Source organism: Balaenoptera borealis, assembly GCF_965194805.1.
Source record: "Balaenoptera borealis genome assembly, chromosome: 10".
NCBI classification, from domain to species: Eukaryota; Metazoa; Chordata; class Mammalia; order Artiodactyla; family Balaenopteridae; genus Balaenoptera; species Balaenoptera borealis.
The window spans coordinates 30,378,428-30,393,777 of NC_138874.1; positions in this window are offsets into that span (position 1 = coordinate 30,378,428).

A 15,350-nucleotide genomic window follows, 5' to 3' on the forward strand; every position below is an offset into this window, starting at 1 on the left:
AGAGAGCATAGGGCACTTCCACTCATGGGCGTATAAATTGGGAAAACTAAAAATCAGCAAGACACAGGCACCCCAAAGGTAAGGGCTGCTCTGTTGACAAGAACCTCCACTTCATTACACCTGAAATATCCCAGGAAAGAGAAGAATGGATAAAGAAGTTGTGGTCCTTATGTACAGTGGAATATCACTCAGCCATGAAATCAACGGCATAAGGCTAGGAGCAGCATGATGAGTGGATTTAGGTACGACGATTCTAAGTGAAATAAGTCACACAGAAAAAGACACTTATCATAAGATATCACTTATAGAGGGAATGTAGAAACCGCTACCCTTGAACTGAATTACAAAACAGAACAGAGTCGCACGTTTAGAAAACACACTATGGCTGCTTAACGGGAAAGGTGAGGTGGGGTGATGCATAAAACAAGGGTTTCAAATTAGCTCAGATACCGTTCCATAAACCCAATATGTAATAGACAAGACCTACTCCTTGCTCAGTGAACTGGACTCAACACCCCCTATTCACCGCCCAAGAATATATCTGACTAGTAAGAATCTTAAAACCTATGTATTGATACCTCTCTGTAAGTGAGTCAAGTGGGTGTAAAGCGGCATAAACACAGCAGTGCAAAGCAGCTAAACCCCATTATAAAAATCAATTACTTTTAAAAACCCGTGAAACAAAGACAGTGAAAGAGAGAGAAATTCTTACAAAATTCGTTCAGGGGCTGCGATGCCACCTGGATTGACCATATCCAGACCCACAGCTGATTGAGACATAAGGGTGGACACTCTTGGGGCTGAGAGGTTTGGTGAGGTTGGGTGAGCTAACGCAGACCCTTTAAAGTAATACGGCGTGGTACCCATCCCATGGGTCCCAAATCTCCAGGTTCAAGGGCATCTTCCTACATCGAAAACATGCATGAGAAACCCAGAAGGTGGTACACCGTGTGATCGGGAAAGGTTTCTAAAACGCACCTCATTTCTCCTCTCCTTGTGCTCCGGTTCGCCATTCCAGCCGCTTTACTAGCAATCTCCCTCCTTGGAGAATCAGCACCTTTACCCTCCTGTTCCGTACAGGTTGCAATTTGTCCTGAGGATGAACGGGAAGAGGGGGAACCAATGAGAGACTAGCTCTAGGTGTTGGGACAGGCACAGGTCACTCTATTTTCCCATCAGGAAGAAGAATCAACCACAGGCTCAGCCTGCCGCCCGGAGCCAGAATAGGGCCTGAAGCAATCCTGCGCTTTTGCGGCCAGCTCCCAAGAAAGCGAGTTGAAAAATGGAGCTCAGGGGCACTGCAATTCACAAACCTGCAGAGTTAGAAATGATAACTCTCGTCCACAAATATATGGAGCGAAGGCAACGAGGAGGATTTGAAAGCAAGGCAGAATTGCAGGAAACAGATTTCAGGAGGTAGATTCGAATCGCCTTTAAAGCACAGGAAAAGCGGCAAAACCTCGACAATGATGCCCTTGGCCAAAAAGGGCGTATGCGTTTTTTCCTGAATATATTCAGGAAAAAACGCATACGCCCTTTTTGGCCAACCAAGCAACCTGGAAAGGCAAATCAGCGCTACAAAGAAGTCTCGCTTCCCATCGGTCAAAAGGGCCATGCTGAATAAAGTGTCAAAACCAGAAATGCAGGACAGGCCATGGAGAAATGGGAGCCTTGCTACGCTGATGGGCGGGCTGTAAATTGCCAACAGCCACTCTGGAGAAGTGTACGGTGTGTCCTGAAACATCTAAAAAACTCAGCTTAGAGAGCATAGGGCACTTCCACTCATGGGCGTATAAATTGGGAAAACTAAAAATCAGCAAGACACAGGCACCCCAAAGTTTAGGGCTGCTCTGTTGACAAGAACCTCCACTTCGTTACACCTGAAATATCCCAGGAAAGAGAAGAATGGATAAAGAAGTTGTGGTCCTTATGTACAATGGAATATCACTCAGCCATGAAATCAACGTCATAAGGCTAGGAGCAGCATGATGAGTGGATTTAGGTACGACGATTCTAAGTGAAATAAGTCACACAGAAAAAGACACTTATCATAAGATATCACTTATAGAGGGAATGTAGAAACCGCTACCCTTGAACTGAATTACAAAACAGAACAGAGTCGCACGTTTAGAAAACACACTATGGCTGCTTAACGGGAAAGGTGAGGTGGGGTGATGCATAAAACAAGGGTTTCAAATTAGCTCAGATACCGTTCCATAAACCCAATATGTAATAGACAAGACCTACTCCTTGCTCAGTGAACTGGACTCAGCACCCCCTATTCACCGCCCAAGAATATATCTGACTAGTAAGAATCTTAAAACCTATGTATTGATACCTCTCTGTAAGTGAGTCAAGTGGGGGTAAAGCGGCATAAACACAGCAGTGCAAAGCAGCTAAACCCCATTATAAAAATCAATTACTTTTAAAAACCCGTGAAACAAAGACAGTGAAAGAGAGAGAAATTCTTACAAAATTCGTTCAGGGGCTGCGATGCCACCTGGATTGACCATATCCAGACCCACAGCTGATCGAGACATAAGGGTGGACACTCTTGGGGCTGAGAGGTTTGGTGAGGTTGGGTGAGCTAACGCAGACCCTTTAAAGTAATACGGCGTGGTACCCATCCCATGGGTCCCAAATCTCCAGGTTCAAGGGCATCTTCCTACATCGAAAACATGCATGAGAAACCCAGAAGATGGTACACCGTGTGATCGGGAAAGGTTTCTAAAACGCACCTCATTTCTCATCTCCTTGTACACCGGTTCGCCATTCCAGCCTCTTTACTAGCAATCTCCCTCCTTGGAGAATCAGCACCTTTAACCTCCTGTTCCGTACAGGTTGCAATTTGTCCTGAGGATGAACGGGAAGAGGGGGAACCAATGAGAGACTAGCTCTAGGTGTTGGGACAGGCACAGGTCACTCTATTTTCCCATCAGGAAGAAGAATCAACCACAGGCTCAGCCTGCCGCCCGGAGCCAGAATAGGGCCTGAAGCAATCCTGCGCTTTTGCGGCCAGCTCCCAAGAAAGCGAGTTGAAAAATGGAGCTCAGGGGCACTGCAATTCACAAACCTGCAGAGTTAGAAATGATAACTCTCGTCCACAAATATATGGAGCGAAGGCAACGAGGAGGATTTGAAAGCAAGGCAGAATTGCAGGAAACAGATTTCAGGAGGTAGATTCGAATCGCCTTTAAAGCACAGGAAAAGCGGCAAAACCTCGACAATGATGCCCTTGGCCAAAAAGGGCGTATGCGTTTTTTCCTGAATATATTCAGGAAAAAACGCATACGCCCTTTTTGGCCAACCAAGCAACCTGGAAAGGCAAATCAGCGCTACAAAGAAGTCTCGCTTCCCATCGGTCAAAAGGGCCATGCTGAATAAAGTGTCAAAACCAGAAATGCAGGACAGGCCATGGAGAAATGGGAACCTTGCTACGCTGATGGGCGGGCTGTAAATTGCCAACAGCCACGCTGGAGAAGTGTACGGTGTGTCCTGAAACATCTAAAAAACTCAGCTTAGAGAGCATAGGGCACTTCCACTCATGGGCGTATAAATTGGGAAAACTAAAAATCAGCAAGACACAGGCACCCCAAAGGTAAGGGCTGCTCTGTTGACAAGAACCTCCACTTCATTACACCTGAAATATCCCAGGAAAGAGAAGAATGGATAAAGAAGTTGTGGTCCTTATGTACAATGGAATATCACTCAGCCATGAAATCAACGGCATAAGGCTAGGAGCAGCATGATGAGTGGATTTAGGTACGACGATTCTAAGTGAAATAAGTCACACAGAAAAAGACACTTATCATAAGATATCACTTATAGAGGGAACGTAGAAACCGCTACCCTTGAACTGAATTACAAAACAGAACAGAGTCGCACGTTTAGAAAACACACTATGGCTGCTTAACGGGAAAGGTGAGGTGGGGTGATGCATAAAACAAGGGTTTCAAATTAGCTCAGATACCGTTCCATAAACCCAATATGTAATAGACAAGACCTACTCCTTGCTCAGTGAACTGGACTCAACACCCCCTATTCACCGCCCAAGAATATATCTGACTAGTAAGAATCTTAAAACCTATGTATTGATACCTCTCTGTAAGTGAGTCAAGTGGGTGTAAAGCGGCATAAACACAGCAGTGCAAAGCAGCTAAACCCCATTATAAAAATCAATTACTTTTAAAAACCCGTGAAACAAAGACAGTGAAAGAGAGAGAAATTCTTACAAAATTCGTTCAGGGGCTGCGATGCCACCTGGATTGACCATATCCAGACCCACAGCTGATTGAGACATAAGGGTGGACACTCTTGGGGCTGAGAGGTTTGGTGAGGTTGGGTGAGCTAACGCAGACCCTTTAAAGTAATACGGCGTGGTACCCATCCCATGGGTCCCAAATCTCCAGGTTCAAGGGCATCTTCCTACATCGAAAACATGCATGAGAAACCCAGAAGGTGGTACACCGTGTGATCGGGAAAGGTTTCTAAAACGCACCTCATTTCTCCTCTCCTTGTGCTCCGGTTCGCCATTCCAGCCGCTTTACTAGCAATCTCCCTCCTTGGAGAATCAGCACCTTTACCCTCCTGTTCCGTACAGGTTGCAATTTGTCCTGAGGATGAACGGGAAGAGGGGGAACCAATGAGAGACTAGCTCTAGGTGTTGGGACAGGCACAGGTCACTCTATTTTCCCATCAGGAAGAAGAATCAACCACAGGCTCAGCCTGCCGCCTGGAGCCAGAATAGGGCCTGAAGCAATCCTGCGCTTTTGCGGCCAGCTCCCAAGAAAGCGAGTTGAAAAATGGAGCTCAGCGGCACTGCAATTCACAAACCTGCAGAGTTAGAAATGATAACTCTCGTCCACAAATATATGGAGCGAAGGCAACGAGGAGGATTTGAAAGCAAGGCAGAATTGCAGGAAACAGATTTCAGGAGGTAGATTCGAATCGCCTTTAAAGCACAGGAAAAGCGGCAAAACCTCGACAATGATGCCCTTGGCCAAAAAGGGCGTATGCGTTTTTTCCTGAATATATTCAGGAAAAAACGCATACGCCCTTTTTGGCCAACCAAGCAACCTGGAAAGGCAAATCAGCGCTACAAAGAAGTCTCGCTTCCCATAGGTCAAAAGGGCCATGCTGAATAAAGTGTCAAAACCAGAAATGCAGGACAGGCCATGGAGAAATGGGAACCTTGCTACGCTGATGGGCGGGCTGTAAATTGCCAACAGCCACTCTGGAGAAGTGTACGGTGTGTCCTGAAACATCTAAAAAACTCAGCTTAGAGAGCATAGGGCACTTCCACTCATGGGCGTATAAATTGGGAAAACTAAAAATCAGCAAGACACAGGCACCCCAAAGGTAAGGGCTGCTCTGTTGACAAGAACCTCCACTTCGTTACACCTGAAATATCCCAGGAAAGAGAAGAATGGATAAAGAAGTTGTGGTCCTTATGTACAGTGGAATATCACTCAGCCATGAAATCAACGGCATAAGGCTAGGAGCAGCATGATGAGTGGATTTAGGTACGACGATTCTAAGTGAAATAAGTCACACAGAAAAAGACACTTATCATAAGATATCACTTATAGAGGGAATGTAGAAACCGCTACCCTTGAACTGAATTACAAAACAGAACAGAGTCGCACGTTTAGAAAACACACTATGGCTGCTTAACGGGAAAGGTGAGGTGGGGTGATGCATAAAACAAGGGTTTCAAATTAGCTCAGATACCGTTCCATAAACCCAATATGTAATAGACAAGACCTACTCCTTGCTCAGTGAACTGGACTCAACACCCCCTATTCACCGCCCAAGAATATATCTGACTAGTAAGAATCTTAAAACCTATGTATTGATACCTCTCTGTAAGTGAGTCAAGTGGGTGTAAAGCGGCATAAACACAGCAGTGCAAAGCAGCTAAACCCCATTATAAAAATCAAATACTTTTAAAAACCCGTGAAACAAAGACAGTGAAAGAGAGAGAAATTCTTACAAAATTCGTTCAGGGGCTGCGATGCCACCTGGATTGACCATATCCAGACCCACAGCTGATTGAGACATAAGGGTGGACACTCTTGGGGCTGAGAGGTTTGGTGAGGTTGGGTGAGCTAACGCAGACCCTTTAAAGTAATACGGCGTGGTACCCATCCCATGGGTCCCAAATCTCCAGGTTCAAGGGCATCTTCCTACATCGAAAACATGCATGAGAAACCCAGAAGGTGGTACACCGTGTGATCGGGAAAGGTTTCTAAAACGCACCTCATTTCTCCTCTCCTTGTGCTCCGGTTCGCCATTCCAGCCGCTTTACTAGCAATCTCCCTCCTTGGAGAATCAGCACCTTTACCCTCCTGTTCCGTACAGGTTGCAATTTGTCCTGAGGATGAACGGGAAGAGGGGGAACCAATGAGAGACTAGCTCTAGGTGTTGGGACAGGCACAGGTCACTCTATTTTCCCATCAGGAAGAAGAATCAACCACAGGCTCAGCCTGCCGCCTGGAGCCAGAATAGGGCCTGAAGCAATCCTGCGCTTTTGCGGCCAGCTCCCAAGAAAGCGAGTTGAAAAATGGAGCTCAGCGGCACTGCAATTCACAAACCTGCAGAGTTAGAAATGATAACTCTCGTCCACAAATATATGGAGCGAAGGCAACGAGGAGGATTTGAAAGCAAGGCAGAATTGCAGGAAACAGATTTCAGGAGGTAGATTCGAATCGCCTTTAAAGCACAGGAAAAGCGGCAAAACCTCGACAATGATGCCCTTGGCCAAAAAGGGCGTATGCGTTTTTTCCTGAATATATTCAGGAAAAAACGCATACGCCCTTTTTGGCCAACCAAGCAACCTGGAAAGGCAAATCAGCGCTACAAAGAAGTCTCGCTTCCCATCGGTCAAAAGGGCCATGCTGAATAAAGTGTCAAAACCAGAAATGCAGGACAGGCCATGGAGAAATGGGAACCTTGCTACGCTGATGGGCGGGCTGTAAATTGCCAACAGCCACTCTGGAGAAGTGTACGGTGTGTCCTGAAACATCTAAAAAACTCAGCTTAGAGAGCATAGGGCACTTCCACTCATGGGCGTATAAATTGGGAAAACTAAAAATCAGCAAGACACAGGCACCCCAAAGGTAAGGGCTGCTCTGTTGACAAGAACCTCCACTTCGTTACACCTGAAATATCCCAGGAAAGAGAAGAATGGATAAAGAAGTTGTGGTCCTTATGTACAATGGAATATCACTCAGCCATGAAATCAACGGCGTAAGGCTAGGAGCAGCATGATGAGTGGATTTAGGTACGACGATTCTAAGTGAAATAAGTCACACAGAAAAAGACACTTATCATAAGATATCACTTATAGAGGGAATGTAGAAACCGCTACCCTTGAACTGAATTACAAAACAGAACAGAGTCGCACGTTTAGAAAACACACTATGGCTGCTTAACGGGAAAGGTGAGGTGGGGTGATGCATAAAACAAGGGTTTCAAATTAGCTCAGATACCGTTCCATAAACCCAATATGTAATAGACAAGACCTACTCCTTGCTCAGTGAACTGGACTCAACACCCCCTATTCACCGCCCAAGAATATATCTGACTAGTAAGAATCTTAAAACCTATGTATTGATACCTCTCTGTAAGTGAGTCAAGTGGGTGTAAAGCGGCATAAACACAGCAGTGCAAAGCAGCTAAACCCCATTATAAAAATCAATTACTTTTAAAAACCCGTGAAACAAAGACAGTGAAAGAGAGAGAAATTCTTACAAAATTCGTTCAGGGGCTGCGATGCCACCTGGATTGACCATATCCAGACCCACAGCTGATTGAGACATAAGGGTGGACACTCTTGGGGCTGAGAGGTTTGGTGAGGTTGGGTGAGCTAACGCAGACCCTTTAAAGTAATACGGCGTGGTACCCATCCCATGGGTCCCAAATCTCCAGGTTCAAGGGCATCTTCCTACATCGAAAACATGCATGAGAAACCCAGAAGGTGGTACACCGTGTGATCGGGAAAGGTTTCTAAAACGCACCTCATTTCTCCTCTCCTTGTGCTCAGTTCGCCATTCCAGCCGCTTTACTAGCAATCTCCCTCCTTGGAGAATCAGCACCTTTACCCTCCTGTTCCGTACAGGTTGCAATTTGTCCTGAGGATGAACGGGAAGAGGGGGAACCAATGAGAGACTAGCTCTAGGTGTTGGGACAGGCACAGGTCACTCTATTTTCCCATCAGGAAGAAGAATCAACCACAGGCTCAGCCTGCCGCCTGGAGCCAGAATAGGGCCTGAAGCAATCCTGCGCTTTTGCGGCCAGCTCCCAAGAAAGCGAGTTGAAAAATGGAGCTCAGCGGCACTGCAATTCACAAACCTGCAGAGTTAGAAATGATAACTCTCGTCCACAAATATATGGAGCGAAGGCAACGAGGAGGATTTGAAAGCAAGGCAGAATTGCAGGAAACAGATTTCAGGAGGTAGATTCGAATCGCCTTTAAAGCACAGGAAAAGCGGCAAAACCTCGACAATGATGCCCTTGGCCAAAAAGGGCGTATGCGTTTTTTCCTGAATATATTCAGGAAAAAACGCATACGCCCTTTTTGGCCAACCAAGCAACCTGGAAAGGCAAATCAGCGCTACAAAGAAGTCTCGCTTCCCATCGGTCAAAAGGGCCATGCTGAATAAAGTGTCAAAACCAGAAATGCAGGACAGGCCATGGAGAAATGGGAACCTTGCTACGCTGATGGGCGGGCTGTAAATTGCCAACAGCCACTCTGGAGAAGTGTACGGTGTGTCCTGAAACATCTAAAAAACTCAGCTTAGAGAGCATAGGGCACTTCCACTCATGGGCGTATAAATTGGGAAAACTAAAAATCAGCAAGACACAGGCACCCCAAAGGTAAGGGCTGCTCTGTTGACAAGAACCTCCACTTCGTTACACCTGAAATATCCCAGGAAAGAGAAGAATGGATAAAGAAGTTGTGGTCCTTATGTACAATGGAATATCACTCAGCCATGAAATCAACGGCGTAAGGCTAGGAGCAGCATGATGAGTGGATTTAGGTACGACGATTCTAAGTGAAATAAGTCACACAGAAAAAGACACTTATCATAAGATATCACTTATAGAGGGAATGTAGAAACCGCTACCCTTGAACTGAATTACAAAACAGAACAGAGTCGCACGTTTAGAAAACACACTATGGCTGCTTAACGGGAAAGGTGAGGTGGGGTGATGCATAAAACAAGGGTTTCAAATTAGCTCAGATACCGTTCCATAAACCCAATATGTAATAGACAAGACCTACTCCTTGCTCAGTGAACTGGACTCAACACCCCCTATTCACCGCCCAAGAATATATCTGACTAGTAAGAATCTTAAAACCTATGTATTGATACCTCTCTGTAAGTGAGTCAAGTGGGTGTAAAGCGGCATAAACACAGCAGTGCAAAGCAGCTAAACCCCATTATAAAAATCAATTACTTTTAAAAACCCGTGAAACAAAGACAGTGAAAGAGAGAGAAATTCTTACAAAATTCGTTCAGGGGCTGCGATGCCACCTGGATTGACCATATCCAGACCCACAGCTGATTGAGACATAAGGGTGGACACTCTTGGGGCTGAGAGGTTTGGTGAGGTTGGGTGAGCTAACGCAGACCCTTTAAAGTAATACGGCGTGGTACCCATCCCATGGGTCCCAAATCTCCAGGTTCAAGGGCATCTTCCTACATCGAAAACATGCATGAGAAACCCAGAAGGTGGTACACCGTGTGATCGGGAAAGGTTTCTAAAACGCACCTCATTTCTCCTCTCCTTGTGCTCAGTTCGCCATTCCAGCCGCTTTACTAGCAATCTCCCTCCTTGGAGAATCAGCACCTTTAACCTCCTGTTCCGTACAGGTTGCAATTTGTCCTGAGGATGAACGGGAAGAGGGGGAACCAATGAGAGACTAGCTCTAGGTGTTGGGACAGGCACAGGTCACTCTATTTTCCCATCAGGAAGAAGAATCAACCACAGGCTCAGCCTGCCGCCCGGAGCCAGAATAGGGCCTGAAGCAATCCTGCACTTTTGCGGCCAGCTCCCAAGAAAGCGAGTTGAAAAATGGAGCTCAGGGGCACTGCAATTCACAAACCTGCAGAGTTAGAAATGATAACTCTCGTCCACAAATATATGGAGCGAAGGCAACGAGGAGGATTTGAAAGCAAGGCAGAATTGCAGGAAACAGATTTCAGGAGGTAGATTCGAATCGCCTTTAAAGCACAGGAAAAGCGGCAAAACCTCGACAATGATGCCCTTGGCCAAAAAGGGCGTATGCGTTTTTTCCTGAATATATTCAGGAAAAAACGCATACGCCCTTTTTGGCCAACCAAGCAACCTGGAAAGGCAAATCAGCGCTACAAAGAAGTCTCGCTTCCCATCGGTCAAAAGGGCCATGCTGAATAAAGTGTCAAAACCAGAAATGCAGGACAGGCCATGGAGAAATGGGAACCTTGCTACGCTGATGGGCGGGCTGTAAATTGCCAACAGCCACTCTGGAGAAGTGTACGGTGTGTCCTGAAACATCTAAAAAACTCAGCTTAGAGAGCATAGGGCACTTCCACTCATGGGCGTATAAATTGGGAAAACTAAAAATCAGCAAGACACAGGCACCCCAAAGGTAAGGGCTGCTCTGTTGACAAGAACCTCCACTTCGTTACACCTGAAATATCCCAGGAAAGAGAAGAATGGATAAAGAAGTTGTGGTCCTTATGTACAGTGGAATATCACTCAGCCATGAAATCAACGGCATAAGGCTAGGAGCAGCATGATGAGTGGATTTAGGTACGACGATTCTAAGTGAAATAAGTCACACAGAAAAAGACACTTATCATAAGATATCACTTATAGAGGGAATGTAGAAACCGCTACCCTTGAACTGAATTACAAAACAGAACAGAGTCGCACGTTTAGAAAACACACTATGGCTGCTTAACGGGAAAGGTGAGGTGGGGTGATGCATAAAACAAGGGTTTCAAATTAGCTCAGATACCGTTCCATAAACCCAATATGTAATAGACAAGACCTACTCCTTGCTCAGTGAACTGGACTCAACACCCCCTATTCACCGCCCAAGAATATATCTGACTAGTAAGAATCTTAAAACCTATGTATTGATACCTCTCTGTAAGTGAGTCAAGTGGGTGTAAAGCGGCATAAACACAGCAGTGCAAAGCAGCTAAACCCCATTATAAAAATCAAATACTTTTAAAAACCCGTGAAACAAAGACAGTGAAAGAGAGAGAAATTCTTACAAAATTCGTTCAGGGGCTGCGATGCCACCTGGATTGACCATATCCAGACCCACAGCTGATTGAGACATAAGGGTGGACACTCTTGGGGCTGAGAGGTTTGGTGAGGTTGGGTGAGCTAACGCAGACCCTTTAAAGTAATACGGCGAGGTACCCATCCCATGGGTCCCAAATCTCCAGGTTCAAGGGCATCTTCCTACATTGAAAACATGCATGAGAAACCCCGAAAATGGTACACCGTGTGATCGGGAAAGGTTTCTAAAACGCACCTCATTTCTCCTCTCCTTGTGCTCCGGTTCGCCATTCCAGCCGCTTTACTAGCAATCTCCCTCCTTGGAGAATCAGCACCTTTAACCTCCTGTTCCGTACAGGTTGCAATTTGTCCTGAGGATGAACGGGAAGAGGGGGAACCAATGAGAGACTAGCTCTAGGTGTTGGGACAGGCACAGGTCACTCTATTTTCCCATCAGGAAGAAGAATCAACCACAGGCTCAGCCTGCCGCCTGGAGCCAGAATAGGGCCTGAAGCAATCCTGCGCTTTTGCGGCCAGCTCCCAAGAAAGCGAGTTGAAAAATGGAGCTCAGCGGCACTGCAATTCACAAACCTGCAGATTTAGAAATGATAACTCTCGTCCACAAATATATGGAGCGAAGGCAACGAGGAGGATTTGAAAGCAAGGCAGAATTGCAGGAAACAGATTTCAGGAGGTAGATTCGAATCGCCTTTAAAGCACAGGAAAAGCGGCAAAACCTCGACAATGATGCCCTTGGCCAAAAAGGGCGTATGCGTTTTTTCCTGAATATATTCAGGAAAAAACGCATACGCCCTTTTTGGCCAACCAAGCAACCTGGAAAGGCAAATCAGCGCTACAAAGAAGTCTCGCTTCCCATCGGTCAAAAGGGCCATGCTGAATAAAGTGTCAAAACCAGAAATGCAGGACAGGCCATGGAGAAATGGGAACCTTGCTACGCTGATGGGCGGGCTGTAAATTGCCAACAGCCACTCTGGAGAAGTGTACGGTGTGTCCTGAAACATCTAAAAAACTCAGCTTAGAGAGCATAGGGCACTTCCACTCATGGGCGTATAAATTGGGAAAACTAAAAATCAGCAAGACACAGGCACCCCAAAGGTAAGGGCTGCTCTGTTGACAAGAACCTCCACTTCATTACACCTGAAATATCCCAGGAAAGAGAAGAATGGATAAAGAAGTTGTGGTCCTTATGTACAATGGAATATCACTCAGCCATGAAATCAACGGCATAAGGCTAGGAGCAGCATGATGAGTGGATTTAGGTACGACGATTCTAAGTGAAATAAGTCACACAGAAAAAGACACTGATCATAAGATATCACGTATAGAGGGAATGTAAAAACCGCTACCCTTGAACTGAATTACAAAACAGAACAGAGTCACACGTTTACAAAACACACTATGGCTGCTTAACGGGAAAGGTGAGGTGGGGTGATGCATAAAACAAGGGTTTCAAATTAGTTCAGATACCGTTCCATAAACCCAATATGTAATAGACAAGACCTACTCCTTGCTACGTGAACTGGACTCAACACCCCCTATTCACCGCCAAAGAATATATCTGACTAGTAAGAATCTTAAAACCTATGTATTGATATCTCTCTGTAAGTGAGTCAAGTGGGTATAAAGCGGCATAAACGCAGCAGTGAAAAGCACCTAAACCCCATTCTAAAAATCAATTACTTTTAAAAACCTGTGAAACAAAGACAGTGAAAGAGAGAGAAATTCTTACAAAATTCGTTCAGGGGCTGTGATGCCACCTGGATTGACCATATCTAGACCCACAGCTGATTGAGACATAAGGGTGGACACTCTTGGGGCTGAGAGGTTTGGTGAAGTTGGGTGAGCAAACGCAGACCCTTTAAAGTAATACGGCGAGGTACCCATCCCATGGGTCCCAAATCTCCAGGTTCAAGGGCATCGTCCTACATTGAAAACATGCATGAGAAACCCCGAAGATGGTACACCGTGTGATCGGGAAAGGTTTCTAAAACGAACCTCATTTCTCATCTCCTTGTGCTCCGGTTCGCCATTCCAGACGCTTTACTAGCAATCTCCCTCCTTGGAGAATCAGCACCTTTATCCTCCTGTTCCGTACCGGTTGCAATTTGTCCTGAGGATGAACGGGAAGAGGGGGAAGAATGAGAGACTAGCTCTAGGTGTTGGGACAGGCACAGGTCACTCTATTTTCCCATCAGGAAGAAGAATTAACCACAGGCTCAGCCTGCCGCCCGGAGCCAGCATAGGTCCTGAAGCAATCCTGCGCTTTTGCGGCCAGCTCCCAAGAAAGCGAGCTGAAAAATGGAGCTCAGGGGCACTGCAATTCACAAACCTGCAGAGTTAGAAATGATAACTCTCGTCCACAAATATATTGAGGGAAGGCAACGAAGAGGATTTGAAAGCAAGGCAGAATTGCAGGAAACAGATTTCAGGAGGTAGATTCGAATCACCTTTAAAGCACAGGAAAAGCGGCAAAACCTCGACAATGATGCCCTTGGCCAAAAAGGGCGTATGCGTTTTTTCCTGAATATATTCAGGAAAAAACGCATACGCCCTTTTTGGCCAACCAAGCAACCTGGAAAGGCAAATCAGCGCTACAAAGAAGTCTCGCTTCCCTTCGGTCAACAGGGTCGTGCTGAATAAGGTGTCAAAACCAGAAAGGCAGGACAGGCCATGGAGAAACGGGAGCCTTGCTACGCTGATGGCCGGGATGTAAATTGCCAACAGCCACTCTGGATAAGAGTACGGTGTGTCCTGAAACATCTACAAAACTCAGCTTAGAGAGCATAGGGCACTTCCACTCATGGGCGTATACATTGGGAAAACTAAAAATCAGCAAGACCCAGGCACCCCAAAGTTTAGGGCTGCTCTGTTGACAAGAACCTCCACTTCGTTACAACTTAAATATCCCGGGAAAGAGAAAAATGGAGAAAGAAGTTGTGGTCCTTATGTACAATGCAATATCACTCAGCCATGAAGTCAACGTCATAAGGCTAGTAGCAGCATGATGAGTGGATTAGGTACGACGATTCTAAGTGAAATAAGTCACACAGCAAAAGACACTTTTCATAAGATATCACTTATAGAGGGAATGTAAAAACCGCTACACTTGAACTGAATTACGAAACAGAACAGAGTCACACGTTTAGAAAACACACTATGGCTGCTTAACGGGAAAGGTGAGGTGGGGTGATGCATAAAGCAAGGGTTTCAAATTAGCTTAGATACCGTTCCATAAACCCAATATGTAATAGAAAAAACCTACTCCTTGCTCAGTGAACTGGACTCAACACCTCCTATTCACTGCCCAAGAATATATCTCACTAGTAAGAATCTTAAAACCTATGTATTGATATCTCTGTGTTACTGTGTCAAGTGGGTGTAAAGCGGCATAAACACAGCAGTGAAAAGCAGCTATACCCCATTATAAAAATCAATTACTTTTAAAAACCTGTGAAACAAAGACAGTGAAAGAGAGAAAAATTCTTACAAAATTTGTTCAGGGGCTGTGATGCCAACTGGATGGACCATATCTAGACCCACAGGTGATTGAGACATAAGGGTGGACACTCTTGTGGCTGAGAGGTTTGGTGAGGTTGGGTGAGCAAACGCAGAACCTTTAAAGTAATACTGCGTGGTACCCAACCCATGGGTCCCAAATCTCCAGGTTCAAGGGCATCTTCCTACATCGAAAACATGCATGAGAAACCCACAAGATGGTACACCGTGTGATCGGGAAAGGTGTCTAAAACGCACCTCATTTCTCATCTCCTTGTGCTCCGGTTTGCCATTCCAGCCGCTTTACTAGCAATCTCCCTCCTTGGAGAATCAGCACCTTTATCCTCCTGTTCCGTACAGGTTGCAACTGGTGCTGAGGATGAACGGGAAGAGGGGGAACCAATGAGAGACTAGCTCTAGGTGTTGGGACAGGCACAGGTCACTCTATTTTCCAATCAGGAAGAAGAATTAACCACAGGCTCAGCCTGCCGCCTGGAACCAGAATAGGGCCTGAAACAATCCTGTGCTTTTGCGGCCAGCTCGCAAGAAAGCGA